Consider the following 20,517-nt stretch of genomic DNA (forward strand, 5'->3'; position numbering starts at 1 on the left):
TCTCAAAGTTCTGTGATCAATGTTTTAATGATCAGTTCCTCACTCTGACATTTATTTGATCATAACATCAACTAACTCCTTAATTCAGCTACTTCCAAGAGTTCTTACCCTTATTAAAGAAAGTCACTTTTTATTACTTAAATTTTCAGAATTAAGCTAGGGACCAGGTTAGGAAAGCTAAGGCCCAGTTAGAATTAAACTTGGATAGGGATGTTAAGGATAACAGGAAGGGATTCTATAGGTATGTGGCGAATAAAAGACAGACTAGGGACAACACAGGCCCCCTCCAGAAGCTATCAGAGAACTAGTTACCCTGGACTTGGAGAAAGCTGAGGTTCTTAATGACTTCTCTGCCTCAGTCTTCACTGGCAAATGCTCTGACCACAACACCCAAGTCTTGGAAGGCAGACGCAGGGACTGTGAGAATGAAGACTCTAGGCCCACTGTAGGAGAGGATCTGGTTTGAGACCATCTCAAGAACCTAAACGTACACAAGTCCATGGGACCTGATGAAATCCATCCATGGGTCCTGAAGGAGCTGGCAAATGAAGTTGCTAAGCCACTGGCCATCATATTTGAAAAATCATGGCAGTCAGGTGAAGTTCCCGATGACTGGAAAAAGGGAAATATAACCCCCATTTGCAAGAAGGGGAAAATGGATGACCCAGGGAATTACAGACCAGTCAGTCTCACCTCTGTGCCTGGCAAAATCTTGGAGCACATTCTCCTGCAAAGGCATGCTAAGGCACACGAAAAACAACAAGGCGGTTGGATGACAGCCAACATGGCTTCACTAAGGGGAAATCCTGCCTGACCAATTTGGTGGCCTTCTATGATGGGTCTACGAAACTGATGGACAGGGGCAGAGCAGCTGACGTCATCTACCTGGACTTGTGAAAAGAGTTCGACACTGTCCCAGATGACATCCGTGTCTCTAAATTGAAGAGACATCAATTTGATGGGTGGACCACTCGGTGGATAAAGAACTGGCTGGATGGCCGCACGCAAAGAGTTGTGGTCAATGGCTCAATGTCCAGCTGGAGACCAGTAATGAGTGGTGCCCCTCAGGGATCGGTGTTGGGACCAGCCTTGTTTAACATCTTTGTCAGTGACATGGACAGTGGGATTGAGCGCGCCCTCAGCAAGTTTGCCAATGACACCAAGCTGTGTGGTTTGGTTGATACACTGGAGGGAAGGGATGCCATCCAGAGGGACCTTGACACGCTTGTGAGGTGGGCTGATGCCAACCTTATGAAGTTAAATCACGCCAAGCTCAGGGTCCTACACCTGGGTTGGAGCAATCCCAGGCACAGCTACAGGTTGGGCAGAGAAGAGATTCACAGCAGCCCTGCAGAGAAGAACTTGGGGGTGTTGATCGATGAGAAAATGAACATGAGCCGGCTTCAGTGTGTGCTCACAGCCCAGAAAGCCAACTGTATCCTGGGCTGCATCAAAAGGAGCGTGACCAGCAGGTCGAAGGAGGTGATCGTGCCCCTCTACTCTGCTCTTGTGAGACCTCACTTGGAGTATTGTGTGCAGTTCTGGTGTCCTCAACATAAAAAGGACATGGAACTGTTGGAACAAGTCCAGAGGAGGGCCACGAGGGTGATCAGGGGACTGGAGCACCTCCCGTCTGAAGACAGGCTGAGAAAGTTGGGGCTGTTCAGCCTGGAGAAGAGAAGGCTGTGTGGAGACCTCATAGCAGCCTTCCAGTATCTGAAGTGGGGTTATAGGGATGCTGGGGATGGACTATTCATTAGGGACTGTAGTGACAGGACAAGGGGTAACAGGTTAAAACTTACACAGGGGAAGTTCGGGTTGGATATAAGGAAGTTCTTTACTGTTAGGGTGGTGAGGCACTGGAATGGGTTGCCCAGGGAGGTTGTGAATGCTCCATCCCTGATGGTGTTGTTCAAGGCCAGGCTGGACAAAGCCTTGGGTGACATGGTTTGGTGTGAGGTGTCCTTGCCCATGGCGGGGGATTGGAACTAGATGATCTTAAGGTCCTTTCCAACCCTAACTATTCTATGATTCTGTGATCAAAAACTCAGTCTATTTTGAAGACTTTATGCAGCTATCAAGCAGCTCTCTTGCTTAAAAGTATGCTATAATGTGTTACTACAACTCAGGAACAGTCATTCCCTACACAATTAAATGCAACTGCATACCTTGGTCTCTTTGAGTATGAACTATCAACTGAACCTCAGTGACTACAATGTATGCCACAGTTCACACCCAAAGCAAAGTAAACCACTCCAATTAAAATCACCTTTAAGTATCTCTCTTACATTGCAACTAATGCAGTCTAACAGCCCAACTATGCCCACTCATAAGGACTGAAAAGTGCTAGAAACGGAAAAGTAATCCAATATTTTTAAAGGGCTGTGATTTAAGCCAGGTTTAAGCTAAATCTGAATGCTGCTACTGCAGCCCATCTCAATTTGAGTAGTGAATAACATATACTGTGTATGGACAGACAGCTACCTATGTGAGTAGTACTCCATGTTGTAAGGGTGGTGTTTGTAAGGCCCTTCTGAGTCATTAGATATGCAACTCTTACCACACACAACAAAATAATTTTTGTTAAACATTCTTACTATAAATATTCAGCATTTTTTCCTGGTGGTGGGTTTTTAGTTTCAGTTTTTTAACTTCTTATATCCTTCCTGAGAGATATCTAGTTATTGATCCTAATACTCTATGTTAAGATATATGGTAGCTCTCATTTACTGTCAACGTTCACATCTAACTTAACTGAAGTTTTAAAACTTCTGAAGGTCCACCTAGTTATCAGGTCCACAGACTCATTTTGTTATGCTATCATGTGGCACAGCTGTTTCTGCAGCCACACACATAACCAGACAAAAGTTGATCTATCTGCCAGATTTTCTTGCTGGAGCTCCTTTCCAGCCAGATCAGCTCCCCAGTAGAAAAATTTCTGTGTAACACCACTAACAGCTGTGACTGAACATAACAGGGTTCGTGCCACAGCTCTTAACTTCAGTGTAGAGATCATTTTAGTAGACACAATAGTTGTGACAAGCCAAGAGGCACAGAGAGAACTGCGCTACCCTGAAAGCAAATTTTGCATAAACACTCCAAAATGCACATAGTAACTTAAAAGAAAGCAAGCAGGGACAGACTGAATATTAAAACACGCGTCTATCCACTCATCACAATCAGTAAGGTATCTGAAACATGTCAAGCAAACCCAACATACTACATTACAGCCACAACAGCACAACTATTTCATCAGTTTACCACCTTTACACACAAATCTTGCTAGCAAGTTCAACAAATACTTGCATACTTTGGGCTAAGCTCAAGTGCAAGTGTTCACAATACCAAAGTAAAAGAAGGAGCTGTCTTAAAATACAAACTTGTTACAAATATTAACCAAGAGTCTCAATAACATGACACTAACCCATCAACATACCTATATAGCTGTTTTTTCAGAACACAGTTAAGCATTTCAGAACACAGATAAGAGCTTTCAGGAACAATATACCAAGTTTATGTCTACAAATCTAATCTATCCATTGCCTGAGCACCATCACTGCAAAAGCCTGAGACCTCATTACTTCAGCCTAGAGACACTACTCCAGAATTTATTTTCCAGTAGGTTTGGGGCAGCTTCAAATTTCATTCGTTCCTCAGATTTTCAAAGGAACTCTATGGACTGAAGAAATTAGCTTAATAAAAGTCACTATGCAACACTCAAAATGTGTTTGCCACATAGAGGTCAGGGAATTAAAGAGGACATACACAAAGACCTGTAATCTAGCAAAGACACAACTAAGAACAGTAAAAAGGCAAGATCTACATAATGGAAGAAGTACTTTGAAGCAGCTGAGTCAGTAAATTTTGGCTTTATTCAAAAGTGAATAAAATATTTCAAAACTGAAACTAAGGCTGAAAACATGCAAACTTCAGTATCGCCCAAGCACCTTATCTGCACTGCAGCCACCTGTATTATATGTGAATGCTAACATTTGGTTTCCAACTGATATCTCCAGGAACATTTGAATACCTTAATTTAACATAGCCTCTTCCTTAAGTCTTCCTACTCAACCAGAGCCAAGAAGTGCTCTTCTGTATGCATGAACAGAACCAAAATTCAGGGTCAATCTCAAACTTTATTCTATTCAGGGTCAATCTCGGATGCAAGTGTATCCACACCAAGCATACTACAAGATTACTGATAGGCGAATTGGCGGCACTAGGCATAGCAGTTCATGGGAAATTGGAATCATCATGTGGACTAACTAAGCCTAAGTTTAGGGCAGCCAAACCAGTATGTATCTTCCTCCTTAAGCACACACTTTCAAATTATTTCATGGTTGTTTAATCATTAAAAAGGTGCTGATCAGCAACCTGTGCCAGTGCATCACCACCCTCACAGTGAAGAATTTTTTCCTATTATCTAATCTAGCCTCTTTCATTTTAACACCATTCCCCCTTGCCCTGTCACTACAAGCCCATAAAAAAAGTCCCTCTCCAGCTCTCCTGTAGGCCCCCTTTAGGTACTGGAAGCTGCTCTAAGATCTCCCCAGGGTTTTTTCTTCTCCAGGCTGAATAAACCCAACTTTCTCACTCTGTCTCCATAGGAGAGATGCTCCAGCCCTCTGATGATCCTTCATGGCCTCTTCTGGACTTGCCTGAGCAGGTCCACATCCCTCTTGTGTTTGGGGCCTCAGAGCTGAATGTAGGCCTGCAGGTGAGGTCTCACGATAGTGGAGTAGAGGAGGGGAAACATGTCCCTCAACCTGCTGGTCACGCTGCTGGGGGTACACCCATGACATGGTTGGTTTATGGGCTGCAAGCACACACTGCCAGCTCATGCTGAGCTTTTCATCAACTAACACCCCAAATCCTCCCTCTCAGGACTGCTCTCAATCCAGCCTCTGCACAGCCTGTACCTGTGTTTCAAATTGCTCTGTTAATTGATGTATTATAGCAAATGCTACAAGTTTAGCACAGCTACTAATGATAAAAGGCTCTAAACTAAGCAAATATTCTATTTCTCAATCTTTCACAATGGGTATAGTTGCATTGGTTATACTTTTGATACAATTGTATCATGATTATAGTGACTATACTGTAAGCACCTAACATAACACAAGTAGCACGCATCTTTCAAATTTGTAAAGTTACTAGAAACTGGGGGTACAGCCAGTCATAAACCAATCAAATATGAAAAAACAACCAGAGACAGAAAAGAGGAAGAGATATCTCAAGCGTAAGGATGAGACTTACTAGATTTAATACATCCTGTAGAACCTACATATCTAGAAACTGAGCAATTTATTAACCACAGTAATGCCAATTCTGTGAAGAAGTTAACCTTCCTTGTAAAGTACATCTTAAAAAGTCAGTACATTTGAGATCATTTTAAGAAGTTATTTTTAAACAGTATTTCATGCAGTTACATTTTATTAGTAATTTTACCCAAACAGGACAAATTCTTATTTTTGTATTACGGGGGACAGAAAGCATGCAAATTAACTTACAGTAAGTAAAGTTTCTTGATATCTGATATACCTTGATACTGATACATCTTGATATTCTTGATATACTGCGTATCAATGGAGACCATGTGCCTAGTCACTACATGGTACCAGACTTAGCCTAAACACTGCAAGTTTAATAGAACAGCTGATGTTGGAAGAGACCTCTGGATATCACTTTATCAAAATCCACCCCAGTTCAGAGCAGTGACAAACTAGAAATGAGTTTCACTTTTGAAGTATGCCAGCTTTCAATATCTATAAGGATACAAATTTACCAGCCCCTCTGCTAAATTTCACCCTCTTCCACTGTTTGATTATCTTAGCTATTTAGAACTTCCCTTGCTGCAACTTATACCCATTACCTGCTATCCTATCGATGTGCAACCCCAGTAAGAGCCTGGCTTCATCTTCTCTGTACTTTCACATTAATTAGTTGAAGACTGCAGTAACATGTCCCTCCAGCCTTCTCTTCAGACTGATCACACGCATCCCTCTCAGCTTTTCCTTTTCATTGCTCCATCCCTCTAAGCCAGTGGCTCTCCACTAGGCTCACTCCAGTGTATCAGTATCTTTATTATAACTGCATCTTCCCAAAACTGGACTAAACACTGCAGAAGTGGTCTACCGAGTATCAAATAGTGGGGAACAATCACCTCCCTCAAACTGCTGGCTACAGTCCTCCTGAATTCAGCCCAGTATGCTGCTTCCATTCACCTCTGCAAGGGTGCATTATTCATGATCAACTTGCTGCCCAGCAGGACTACCTTAAGTTGCTTTGCATCCTACCAGTGCCCAGCATGTACTATTCCCCATACATTTGGGAAACAAAGACACTTCATTAATTGTCAACAAGGACTTTAAATGCTATTCTTCGTTACTGCTTCCTCTTGTTTGGTTAGGGTTTTTCAAATTTTTTATTTTAAACTAGTATGCAGTCTACATTCATATATCTACAGCCCATGAAACAAGTTAACTGTGCACAGGTAACTGGTAACTGCCATGCCTAATGGAACATTCCCAGTTTCAAAGTGTCTGACTGCACAAATCTTTTTAACTAATGCTTTTTTGCATCTACTTAGAGGAAAAACTGTCATGCCGTAGTTTGTAAATGAACAAGTAGTTCGTAGATAAACCATTTTCATTGTCTTTAACAATAACTTAACATCAGTTAGTAGTCTCAACCAGAGTCTTCATCCCCAAGAAACACTCAAGTATCACCTAACAACCTAGTATTTCTGGTCCAGTATGAGCAAACTTCTTCAACACAGTCTACCTGCAGTGACTAGCATTCAATGCATCTAGTAATTCAGAACAAGGAAAAACAAATATAATAGATTATGTGACTACTATGCTACATACAAGGTGGAAAACCCATGTAGACTATGACAAAGTAAACAACAACTGAAGAGACAGTATAACAAAGGCAAGAAAAATCTTAATATTGCAAACAAAATAAGATAAAAAAAAGGAAGGCAGAGAAAATTAAAAAGCAGCCACAAAATAGTTCAAGTTCTATGCTGAGGTAAGGTTGACAGAAAATGGAATCCAAGGCAAGAATGGATATGGTCAGCATGGCAAGTTCGATAGGTTTTCACAGCTGCAATCGCTGGCTGGCTGCAAGCGACATTACGCAATCAAGACTCCAGCTTACTGAACAAGTTTTAAAAAGTAAAGGGTAGCTTTATTTTTAAAAACGATGCATACTGTGTTTGCTAAGGCTGCAGTTCCACATAAATAAATAAACCATATCCAGTCTAGGACAGGACTACCACGGTTTTGAATTCCCACTCCTCTCTCACTTTCTTTATCACAACTCTTTCTCCCTTTCTCCCTGTTTACAGCCAGTCTGTCATGGCAGCTAAGGTGGTAGAAAGATGAAATACAAAAAAACACAGCAAACATCCAACACCTACGCATCCCCTCACCAAAAAAATCATTTTGATGATTCACGGGGCTAAACTGGCTCAAAAAAAAAAAAAAAAAAAAAAAAAGGCTAGTGCTGGTACAAAGAAGAGAGGATAACAGTAATTATAAATTAGGTTGGTTTAAACAGTCATGCAGGGAAGCAGGTATGCTTATTAGAATTTAATCCCATGGAAAATACACTATACTGAATTTGTTCTAAGCCAGTATTTTGTCTTTTGAGTCCAAATCTGCAACGAGAGACTTGCAGAACAAAGTGTATTTAAAGCCCCTGCCTCCCCAGTTTAACTTTGCTAAATTTTCAGATCCTCTTTAAACTTCCAACTCTCAGTTATCCTAACTGCTGAAAGGCTATACACTGTTCCCTGACTGAATTTGTATCACTTATGCAATAATCAGCACTCACAAATTAAACCTTCAGTATTAGGGGGGTGGGAAAAGCAATCTATTATCTAACATGTTATTGGGTGCAGTCTCTTGTAGACCAGGATTAAGTCACACCCTAATCTATTCTCTTCTAGTTGAGGAATAGACTTAATTTCTACAGCCTGTTAATAGAAAGCATGTTTTCTACTTGTCCTTAAATCATTGTTAGGTCTTCTCCAAACTCTCCAAATCTTTTCAGTTATTAAAAAACACTGGACTTCATTCAGCTCATAATTGCTGTACTATACACAGTTATTAGTCAGACCATCTCAGAATTTCTATTTGTTAATTCTCTGGAGAGACGCATACATAATGATGGCCAACAGTGACAATGGCAATAATTCCAAGATATATCCAACATTTGTGTCTGTAAAAACCAACCAACCTTTGCTGTGCTCCCCATTTTCTGTCCCTTCTAGATTGCAGTTATTTATTACATGTATGACAGAACTTCATATCTGGGCTTTCTAGATATGTCTTGGCTTATTTAATGAGGCACTACACGCCAGAACAAAACTTCAACTTCCAAATGAACACTTTTCAAAGTAATACAACCACCACAAGCAAAACTAAATAAACAGCACCCTCACCCCCAAAACTAGTGCACACAGAAATGCTATTGCTATTAATTCAAAACACGCCTAGTAAATTCTTCCAGCTTCACAACAATTCTTAAATGTATATATAGGATTGTATATTTATCAATTCTTGCTCAAGGAAAATGATGATGTTACTTCAGGTATAACAGAACACTAGGTCCTCTTCCCCCCTTCCACAGACACATTTAAAAAAAAAGAAGAGGGGAAAAAAAAAAAAAAAAAAAAGGAGATAAGACACTGATGCCACACCCATATATTGCAACTCTTATCACAGGCTCCTGGGAGCCAAAGTTATGGACGACATTATGTTAGCCACTGTACAAACACAGAACAAGATTGTTCAAAGAGCAAACAACCTAAACATAAGGGACAACAGATGGAGAGAGACAAAAGAGAGAATACAAGGAAACAGCACCACCATAAACAACAGTTAGAATTAGTTCTTGTTCTAAGGATGGTGTGCTCAGTCCCAGGGCAACAGGAAAGGTGGTGGTCTGGCTTTGTTTTCAGCAGGCTTTGTTTCCTTAAGTTAACTTCTTTTGCATTACCATGTTGCAAACTGTTTTAAGGAGTACACACAGGGAACTTCTCCATGCATGAGTAGCATCACCAGAGAATGAACAGAAGTGTGTAACTACCCATGATGTCACTTCCTAAACAGCACTCAAAATCTCATTAACAACAAAAAAGACAGATAATATCCTTCACAGCTAAACCCCAATTTTAATTAAAAGCAAGTAACCTGTTACTTTTACAATTGTAAGATACAAGAGGCAGAAAGACCAGTCAGTCAAAGCAGAAGAAAACCACTCTTGTTCAGGATTCTTAACCCTTATCATCAAAGCAGTATCATTTTTACCACAACAGTAAGAAAAAAAGTGTTACCACAAGATACAGAGATTAAAGGTGAGGCATTAGATTTAGTCATGTGATTTATTAACACAACTAAGTAACAAACAATTGAAAGACAGCTTACTACATGGAAGAAAGCCGCAGTCTGTAGAAGAGTAGTGTGTACTGTGCCAAAAACAAGGGCTAGGTTACAAGCTTAAACCAAAGATCTCGTGACAATGCTGTCCACAAGTGACAGACAGCATGGAGTTTTCTCCTTCTGGGGGATAAGGACTGCCTTTGTGATAGCAGCCTGAGCTAAAGGTCAGACATTCACAAAAAGAACTCGTAAGCACACACTGAGATTTAGCTGGTATAGAGGCAGCAAGTCCAGAAAAGAGACTTGAAGGTCATCCATACATAGACAGCTGAGTTTATGAATGAGATTAACAAAACAACTTTTAGAGAAATGTAATGTAGTACTAGGGGTAAATGCCAAAGTGGAGAGGTCTGACATGAATCTAAAAAAAAGGAACTACAGAAAGAAGTGCAATTTTCATCAAGGTTAAACTTTCAAGGGGAGGTGGGGGGGAAGTTGCATCATGAATGGGCTTTTGTTTAGATTTCAGGACTCTTATATAGCAAAGAGCCTAAAGGAACACAACAGGCCAATATGCTTCCAACAAAAGTCTGCAGGAGGAAAACAAACAAACAGGTCCGTGTTTCTAAGAGTGATTGTGAGCCATAACAGGCCTAAATTAGAAAATGGTACACAGTTACTGTACAGGTTATGCCCTATTTTACCATCTTCTTCCAATGCCATCTTTCACACATCAAGAGAATTGAGGAAACTTCATGTAGAAACCAACACAAATTCTTCTATAATGACACTGTCCTCTCTTAATGATCTGCTTGCTTGCTGGTCCCCCAAAGTTAGACTGGTGGGCTATGGTGCAAGTATCTAAGCGACTGTTCTACCAGTTAACAGTGTATGACCAAGTGTACATCACTGCTTTGCACAATCGGTTAAGCAGAGGAAAAGGTGGAATTAAAACAATATCCTGCTTAGCATGCGTCATTAAGTACTAAAAGTAATGAGTAGGGACTGTTCCTTGACAGACTTTGGTATTTACACAGTAAAGCTTTTAGAAGTTACAATGATACAAACTGAAGGGTTCTTACAGTCTTGCAAGAGTTAAGGAAAAAAGTTCATGAACTTCATGCACAGTTAAGTACAAAGTGCCTAATTCACTGATTTTAGATAAAAAAGTAACATAATAAGTGTTAAGTATTTGACAAACCCAAAAATATCCTTTCTGCAACAGCAATTCATGATTAAGTAGTCTCATCTCAGACAAACAAAGGAAACAAAAGAACCAACACAACCCTCTTGTGCTATAAAGGCTCAGGAGGGTTGCGGAGAGCAGTGGTAATGCCCAAGTACATTTTAAACCATTACTGCAGCTACTCTGTTCACAGCGCTGAATACTTGCTTCTGCACCTCTGCCTTGGTGATGAACCCCTGCCACCCCTTCAGATTATTCTCCAGTGACTGACGGTGGAAGAAGCATAAGAGGAAGTTACGGTCAAGGTAGCTCCAAAAGCTTAAGAAAAACAGAAAAAGATGGAATGCTTAAGAATTAGGACAAACTTACAAAGCATAAATACCCTCTGAACACTGAACAGTTTGAAAAAGACATTGGTGGCAATTGGTCAGTTGACCACAAAATCGTATAATCCATTATATTTATGTTGGACTAGTAAAATCTGAATTTGTGGTCTGTATTATAACCACTGATTGAAATAATTTTGTTCTCATAGCAAACTGGAGTAAGAAAACTATTTTCACCATTGAATCCATGAGATGCTTCAGGTGAAAGCTTGATAACAACTCACTCAGTGGACAGTTATGATCTAACCTGTCTTGAGGACAGCTATTGATCTTATCTACTGCAACTGTTGATGGTCTCATCCATACAGACATATAATCTTACTTTTCTCTGTGTGTGAGTCCTACTGAACTCCAGTGGCAGAGTTTCACAGAATAAATAGGACTTTTGTCTTAAAAATGGTAATTTCTGGAAACTCACAGAAGATAAAAGCCTTAAATTGCTAAAACAATTTAAGTATAAATAAGCGACATTAAAATAATAAAATCTTTTAGGTTGGAAAAAGACATTTAAGATCATGGAGTCCAACCATAAACCCAGCTCTGGCCAATGCCACCACAAAATCATGTCCCTAAGCACCACATCTACATGCCTTTTAAGCACCTGCAGAGATGGTGACTACATCACTTCCCTGGGCAGGCTCTTCCAATGCTTGACAACCCTTTGGTGAAGAAAGTTTTCGTAGTACCCAATCTAAACCTCCCACAGAGCAACTTGAGGACATTTCCTCTTGTCCTATTGCTTGTTACCTGTGAGAAGAGACCAACCCCCACCTTGCTACATTCTCCTTCCATATAGAGAGCAAAAACCTCTTCTGTGAGCCTCCTTTTCTCCAGGCTAAACAACCCAGTTCCCTCAGACACTCCTCATAGGACTTGTGCTACAGACCCTTCATCAGCTTCATTGCCCTTCTCTGGATCAACTCCAGCACCTCCAAGTCTTTCTTGTAGGGAGGGGCCCAGAACTGAACACAGGACACAAGGTGCAGCCTCACCAGCACCAGGTACAGGGGCACAATCCCTTCCTAGTCCTGCAGGCCACACACTTTCTGGTACAAAACAGGGTATATCTTGGCCTCCTGGGCATACTGCTGGCTCAGACTCAGCCAAGCCAACCAGAACAACAACGAATGCTCCTTAGCCATCTCAGTGGGAGTAAATGATGGAGATCCACATAGCAGTAAGACAGAAGTCTTGTTGATGTATTAAAAATCAGGGAAAGCATCTGAGAAGTCACATAGAAATTAGGACTTCTCCCCAGAAAAGGCATCAGGTTAAACAGCTCAACTGAAGCAAACATAAACCAATGCATGCAGTATTGGCAACAAACGGGAGGAGCTGGAAGCCATTATGCAGCTGGAAAACAATACAAAACCAGTACAGCCCAATGTTAACTGAAGAGCACATGCCACACAACTACATTCCAGAAGTCTCACACTGCTTCCTTCCACTTAAAATTTCTCTTAGAAACACAAAACACTGACAGACTTACAGATCTTGGTCCAAAATGAAGACTTCTAATGCTAGCATCTGAATTGAGCAAATTGTTCATATACGAAGTTAGCATTCACTGCCAACCCCGTGTGCCAGCAGCATGTAGGGTTGGCTACAAGTATGGAAGAAAAGTGAGGTTTCCTCTGAACCGTAATCTCTCAGAAACCCAGTTATTCTCCTGGAGCATTCACCTAGTAAGTTTAAATCACTGAAAGCAAGATGAAGTTAAAAAAAAGTTAAAAAAAAAAGAAAAATCAAATGTAAGTTAAACTCAACATTCAGCAGACTATAAAACTCATGTAGCACCCAGGGCTTTAAAAGCCTCATGAGGCAAGTATGACCTCAAACTTCTTGGAAGGGGCAGCTTACTAGTCTTTTGAACTCTTCTGAATTTCAAGTTTCAATCCCTTTCCACAGGTAGGTTAAATTCACTATTATTTGTGATGCACCTGTATTCTGTAAATAAGAAACAGTTCTCCAGGAACAGTGGATTTATCATTGTTACATGACACAAATTCTTCACAGAACTCCTCAACCTACTTTTGCTGCAGAGTACATCAATTGGTGGCAAACTCTGACACAAGATGACAGAACTTCAGTAATTCTGTATTTAGTCCTCAAGACCAAAATGAAAACTACCGTAATAATGCAATATTACTCATGATGACCAATAACTGCTCATGATGCTGCTGGAGAAAAAAAACAGACCTTAAAGCCAGCAAAAATCTGAAAGAAGTTGTACCAGTTTTGGTCCCACATTCCTCCATATACTTGAATAAGCTCTGCAGAAGATAAAAAAACCTGCTTTCACTTTTTCACTGGCATTTGTACATTCTTGCTAATGGAAATCCCTCTTAGCATATTACTCCAGGATAAGAAATAGTAGAATGCAATCAGATATTTGGGTTAAAGAGTATTAATAACAATGTAAACCAAATTTACTAGATATTCTGATTAAGATAGTCTTTAATTTTTAAAAAACGTTATTTAGTTTAACTACCTAATAATGTCCCATCACCATCTTTATATCACAAATTGTGGAAGTTTGATTCCTAGAACTGACGTTGCAGCAGTTAGCAACAAATACATTCCCTCTTGCAACAGCATGGCTTATCATATGCCATAGGGTACACTTTTTACCTCCAGTCATGTGCTAGAGAAAAGGCTGTACCACCACAGTTGGAGGATAATGTGCCATCTACTAGGATGGTTTTGTACAAGACATTAGTGTAATTCACAAAACCAGCTGGCAACTGCTTATTGAGGTTTACTGAATCTTATCTATACAGCTGTTCCTGGCAGTATCCTCATCTTTTCATAGGCAGCCACACAAAGCCGCAATAATTTTTTCAAACGAGCTCCAGTACACATCCTTTTCAAATCCCAACACAACAGCCTCCCTTCCAAAGCATTATTTGCCTTGATCACTCTTAGAAGTAACTTTTTCAACATGAAGAATCAGAAAAAGCAGAACAGCTGCTAGACTGGAACATATAATGAATCAGACATAAAATTAGACTGCACCCTTACATCAAAGACATAGTAAGAGTTAAAAAATTTAGAATTACAGTAAGAAGCCAAGGTTTAGAACAGATCACTTTATTAATGACAACAGGCCATACAAGCTCTTAATGTCTTTCATGACATTTGTAATTTTAGCAGCTCAGAATGATTCCAAATCTGATGCTTTCCTCCTAGGCAGTGAGGTTTTGCAGAGAACCACTCATCCTTTGTAAATGTAAGCTACCAAAAAGTGACAAAGGAAGTTGCAAGCTAAGCCAATCTCGGAAATTACTATGTAGAATGTCAAGGAAGAAGGAAAAACTAAAGGAAAAACTTCAAGATGCAAGTGGTGGGGAAGACTACACCACCTGAATCGCTTCACTGCCCAAGCAAAGAACCCCAAGTGCAAGAGGCACTACCTCACTGTTTGCTCTCTGGCAGCATGTTACCACTGGACCCAGCTGCACTTCCCACCACAGCAACCACCTCCCAGCCCGCAGCCCCTGAACCTCTCCCCATGCTTTCACACACCATATCACTTTCCCCTCAGCTGCGTTACTTGGTGATTTCAGGATCCTCCATGCAAAAACAGAATTATTAAACAGGGCACAAGCCAGAGACAAATCACACCCAACCCTAGACAGGAGTTGCTAATCCACCTTTCCTCAGCCAACCTAACACCCAACAGAGATCACAACCTGCTCTAAAAATCCCACAGAGGTACACTAAAAATGCTCACTAATAAAAAGCTGTGCATTTCCCCAGAGACCTCCAGCTTTTTGGGAGGGGCAAAGCAAACGGCTCTGAAGCCTGGTCAAGAACAGAAACTGCCAATGGTGCCCAACAACATCACCTGAGCAAATCTAAGGGTGTGAGGAATCAGCATGAACACAAAGAAAGATGCTAGATTACACTCTGAAAACTGCCGGGCAATATTAAACCTTTCAAGCCTCATCTTTGCTTCAAGATATGCAGGACACGAGATTTGAGAAACAAGAGGGGGAAAAAAATGTAAAGATGGCTAAAGATGTCTCGTCACTGATTTTAATACACGCTCCAAAACTCTAGAGGGCACCCGAAATATGCCCTCCCCCTTCCTCCTGAGCTGGGTAAAGCGAGCAGCGGCAGCAGCCCGTCGTCTGCCTGCCGGAGTTGGTATTGCAGGAGCGATGTCTGCAGCAGCAGCGGCCACCCCGAGGAGGAGCCGCCTCACAGCCATTACTGAGGCTTCGCCCCAGGGCAGCAACTGCTGGACCCAGGAATTTCTTCACCCAACCCCAGAGGCCCCTCCTCCTACCCCTGCCCCCGAGGAATATGAGGGAATGTGGGTCAAGCCCTCCCTAAGCAGGTCTAGCAGAGGCAAAAAGAGATACAGAAATGGCACTCACAATGGAGCTCCCTCTCCTTGTTGGTAGCTGCCAAGGCTGCACCAAACTGGGTTGGAGCCTAAGGGAAAGACACGGGGTTAACGTGAGGCAGGCAGCGCCCCCAAGCAGCGATTCTTTTGCCTGGCCAGAGCAGGTACCGCCTGCATCACCCACCACTTCCCTTTAATCTCAACCCTCTAAATAAATAAATAAATCGGAATTACCCTCCCCGGGGCGAAGGAGCGCTCCTCCAGCCGCAGGCTCCTGCTGAAGGAGAGGGATAAGGTGCCGCCCCGAGGGCTTCTCTGCGCTAGTGCGGGTGAAAAGCAGCGGCGGCACCCACGGCCGGGAGCAAATATTACCTGCTAACTTGTCTAAGCAGCCCTGAACCGGCGCCCCGTGGGCTCGCTAGGCCCACAGCAGCAGCGCCTCGGTGCTGGGTAAGCGCCTCAGCCGGCCGCACGCTCCCGCGGCAGTTGCCCCTGGTCTCGGGTTTGCCCCCCTGCAGTCGGCCAGCAGCACTGCCGCCTCCTGTCCGCCATTAGAGGGACCCAGCCAAACAATACGGGAATGGAGCAGCGACGACGGCAGTATCAGCGGAGCACCGGGCAGGGAAGGGAGGCACACGCTGGGGGGCGGCGAGGGCGGTGGGTGGGGGAGGCACAGGGGCAGAACAACAGCGAGGGCCCGGCGAAGAAGGGAGGGAGGGAGTTAAAATAGGAGGCGCTAAACCAGACCCAGCCCTTCCCCCAAATGCCCCCGTCCGCCCCCCCCCCCCCCCCCCCCCCAGCGTTGATCCCGGGCGCCCCCCATTTACCCCCGTCGCCCACCTCCGGGCCACAATGGTTATCCGCGGGGCTGCCCTGGTCCCGCCCGAGCCCTCGCCACAAGGGGTGGCGGCGCAGCGGCAACGCCACCGTGGGGTACTTATCCCGGGTAGCTCAGAGACACGGCGGCTGTTCTCCCATCCCCGCCCTGGGGGCAGTTCCCCGCCGCCACCCGCCCGCCAGCTCGCCCCTGAGGCGCAGCACGACGCACCCTCACCTTACCCGGCTCCCCCACTGCTCCCGGGCACAGACCCCCCCGCGGGGGACGCACACACTCTGCGCTACTCCTCCGCCGTCTCAACTCTTAACTCGGTCCAGTCCCGAGCGAAGCGCAGCTGCTAGCGAAGGGGAGGAGGAACGGGGCCAAGTGAGCTCGGGGAGATCCGCCTCCCTGCCCCGCCATTGGCTGCCTCAGAGGGCGGGCTCTCGCGCTGGGCTAGCGGAGTGGGTGGGCAGCCCGTCCATCAGAGCCGCCCGCAGACGGTTGACCCTATAAACTGCCAATCTTTCTGTTGGGCATGCCTGGGGTTTTTCTCACTTTGATCCATCAGGTTTGAGGAACCCGGATCGTTGCCCACCGGATCATTACCCGCTTCTGAGTGTTGCCCTCCTTGACAGCAGCAACTTGCGGAAGTTCGCGCTGCCGCCTGTCCGTGTTCTGCCGGCAGGGAGGGTGCGCTGCCCGTCTTACCCCTGCGTTCAGGTCCCTGTGGGCGCCAGAGCCCCGGCCGTGGAACGCAGGCTCACCTTTCCCTCTCCGCCCCCTAGCGATGGGGCTGGCGGGGCTCTTCCGTGGTCCCCCGAGAGGTCCGACCCCATTCCTTCTTCCCTCGGTAGGGCTTTGCACCTAGGGCCATTTCCATGAGGGACAGACCGTGGATAATGGAAGCGCTCCCCCACGGGCAAGGGAGAGCGCACGGATCCCAGGGAGTACGCTTCGCCCGCGCTGGGCAGCCCGCCCTGCGGAGCAGCGGCGCCCGCGCCCTGGGACGCCCTCTTGCCCCAGCCGCTGTGGGGGAGGGTGCCATGTCAGCCGCCGCCATGGCTCCTGGAGGAGCTGCTGGTGGTGGTAGTAGTAGTGGTGGTGGTAGCAGTGGTGACGTCCTCCATTTTGTCGGAAGCTGCTGCGGGGAGCTTGGGACCAATTAAAACCAATGTGAGGCGCCCATTTGAGGCACCTCTGCGCGGCTCCCGCGGGAAAAAGAGGCGGATGCCCTCGGCAGTGTCGTGGGGTGGGGAAGAGTGCTGAAGGCGGCCAGGCGCCGGGAGCCAAGCTCTCCGCCCGTCCTCCACCAAAATGGAGGATGCGCACTTCACTTGCGCGCCTCCTTCCCCCAGCGCTGGCCATGGCATTCACGCCCGCTCCTTCGAGGACCGGGAGAGCTCAGCCTCCCATCTTTCGCGCTGGTCTCGCTCTTCCCCATTTACTCATCCTCTTCCGTCCATTAGAGGGGGAGAGAGTGCGCAGTGCCCGCCCTGCTTCTAGCCGGTGTCAGTTCGTGTCGACCACGCGGAGCAGTGTCCCTGGAGAGATCGTCTTGGCGTGCGCCAGGAGCCCGGCTCAAGCCGCTGGCGCCATTTCCAGCGCAGCGCTGGGAGGCTCCGGCGGGATCCGCCCGGGCAGCCCAGGAGCAGCCCTGCTCTTGACTGTCGCAGAAGTCACTTGAGGGACGGCTCCTTCCTCCACCACCTTTGATGTGTTTGGTTAATAATTTTAAAATTATAAATGTGTGGGAGAGACCAGAAATTTTCTATCTTCTGTTGTCACAGCAATACATTAAATTTCTTCCCAATGGTCACATCCGGAGACACAAGTTTCAGTCGACAACTCAAGCCAAAAGCTTCTCCAACACTGTTACTGTATGTTGTGGATGGGAATTAATGTGTTGGGGTTTATTTTGACACTATTTTAGCCATCAGAGGAAGCTTGGAAGGGCCACTTGGTGCGTGGGGAGAGAACCACCTCAGGGCTGGTGGCAGCTTGTGCCACCATTGCTTCTGCCTGAAAAGAAGAGATGAGCTGATGACAAAACAGCTCTTGCACAGCCACTGCCAAGGAAGAAGATGCCATGGAGATGAATCACCACCCCTTTTGAAGGTCTCCTCAAAGTTGCCCTGTAAATTCATAAACTTTGTTGTACAGCATCACACCACACCTTCCGCCTAATAACGTTCATAGTAACCAGCAGCTTTTGAAATTTCAGCATTAAGTTGCATGTGCTCTATCAGGTCATCTGGCTCCTGACCATTTCCATTATTAGCCTTGAATATTTTCTAGGTTGCTAAAAGTCATCCTCCACATAACATATATTCCAACCTTTCCAGTCGTACATCTTAAGAAGACATCTTTTGTTCTGAAACATTGCTTATCCATAAATATTTATGTTCTGGTGAAGTTCAGAAAGAAATTCAAGAAGACTTAAGCACCTGGTTTTGAGAGCTTTGATGCATCCGGAGATGGATGGTAGAAAATGAGTGGTTTTCTAATTTAGAACATCTTAAGTGAAACTTACCACTTAGCAGTCATGAAAAAAGTAATCAAACAGCACCCTCGTCTTACCACTGCCCTAGCAATAGACACTGCCTAACAGTGTTATATAGAACTTTTACATAGCAAGGGAGCAATAGACCATTTCATTAATGTTTTAGACTGTATAGTTCAAACAGATGTTAGTAGTTTCCCTTGCAATTTTGGAACTCTACTGAAATGTATTTATATATAAAAGTCTATAACTCCACGGGACCCTTGTCCCCTTATAGACATGTAACCCTATTTTTTAATTTGCATGTTTAAATGTAAAGAAAAATAATGAAATACACCATGACTTTTCCATTATTTTTTCAGCTGACATCAGGAAAAAGGAGGAAGATGTTAAGACACCTATGTAAATTCCTCTTCATCTGTAAAACCATGTATAATTCAGATTATTTTTAAGAGTAATCCAGACAAAGTAATTCTTTTTTATGGTTTGAAAGAGTTAGTATTAGCTCAAACTCTAAGCAGTAAAATCTCTTCATGAAAACCAGAGAATGGATGTATTTATAGGCTCCACACCACTGATTTCATGGACAGGCCTGATGTCAGCAACTTCACTAAAAAATGTCAGACATACTGACTGGCAGTAGATAAATTCAACAAAACTGAACCAACAGTATGCTCAATGACTTACAAGAAGAGTGACATCCTTCTATCTGTCATGGAGTAAAATTGTCTCAAAAAGCAGTTCACTGTATTTGGACTGAGAAGTAAACTGATATATTTTAAAGAGTTTATGTTTTAGCAGGAATCTTAAGCATATTACCAAGCCATTCAAGTGATGCATACTATATTCTAGGAACAGGATAAACATAGTTTAAAGCTGCCTCTTGCTATCAGAAGTATTTATCTATGATAAAGAATAGAGACATTTGTTCCAGAATTAGAAGGAAAGGTATTCCTTTAACTGAAGAACTTCTTCAGCCTGATCACTGTTTAGGTTTACATCAATCTAATTGTCTGGGTGTCTAGAACAGAGTTCGGAAGAATGAAGAAGAAATTACTTCTTTGCCTCAGTCTTCACTGGCAAATGCTCTGACCACAACACCCAAGTCTTGGAAGGCAGACGCAGGGACTGTGAGAATGAAGACCCTAGGCCCACTGTAGGAGAGGATCTGGTTTGAGACCATCTTAAGAACCTGAACGTACACAAGTCCATGGGACCTGATGAAATCCATCGATGGGTCCTGAAGGAGCTGGCAAATGAAGTTGCTAAGCCACTGGCCATCATATTTGAAAAATCATGGCAGTCAGGTGAAGTTCCCGATGACTGGAAAAAGGGAAATATAACCCCCATTTTCAAGAAGGGGAAAATGGATGACCCAGGGAACTACAGACCAGTCAGTCTCACCTCTGTGCCTGGCAGAATCTTGGAGCACATGCTCCTGCAAGGCATGCTAAGGCACATGAAAAACAAGATGGTTGGTGACAGCCAGCATGGCTTCACTAAGGGGAAATCCTCCCTGACCAATTTGGTGGCCTTCTATGATAGGGCTACGGAACTGATGGGCACGGGTAGAGCAGTTGACGTCATCTACCTGGATGTGTGCAAAGCGTTCAGCACTGTGCTGCATGACATCCTTGTCTCTAAATTGGAGAGACATCAATTTGATAGATGGACCACTTGATGGATAAAGAACTGGCTGGATGGCCGCACGCAAAGAGTTGTGGTCAATGGCTCAATGTCCAGCTGGAGACCAGTAACGAGTGGTGTCCCTCAGGGATCGGTGTTGGGACCGCTTTTGTTGAACATCTTTGTCAGTGACATGGACAGTGGGATTGAGCGCGCCCTCAGCAAGTTTGCCAATGACACCAAGCTGTGTGGTTTGGTT

At 44.1% G+C, this 20,517-nt stretch overlaps 1 protein-coding gene across 12 annotated transcripts in view; it reads right to left on the bottom strand.

The window, feature by feature from the left end:
- Nucleotides 1-16,472, bottom strand: part of ZMYM2 (zinc finger MYM-type containing 2) — a 94,345-nt gene extending 77,873 nt beyond the window's left edge. For 8 of the 12 annotated variants that reach the window (XR_013956415.1, XM_080613023.1, XM_080613022.1 and 5 more), the window contains exons 1-2: nt 16,372-16,463; nt 15,344-15,401 (exon numbers count right to left, since the gene is read on the bottom strand). The gene's annotated coding sequence lies outside the window, so the exon portion shown is untranslated. Of the gene's footprint in view, nt 1-15,343; nt 15,402-16,360 lie in introns of all 12 variants that reach the window. The other 4 variants (XM_080613017.1, XM_080613018.1, XM_080613021.1 and 1 more) reach the window with 4 other exon arrangements.
- Between the last annotated feature and the right edge of the window lie 4,045 nt (nt 16,473-20,517).

The sequence above is a fragment of the Psittacula echo genome (assembly GCF_963264785.1).
Source record: "Psittacula echo genome assembly, chromosome: 3".
In the NCBI taxonomy this organism is placed as follows: Eukaryota; Metazoa; Chordata; class Aves; order Psittaciformes; family Psittacidae; genus Psittacula; species Psittacula echo.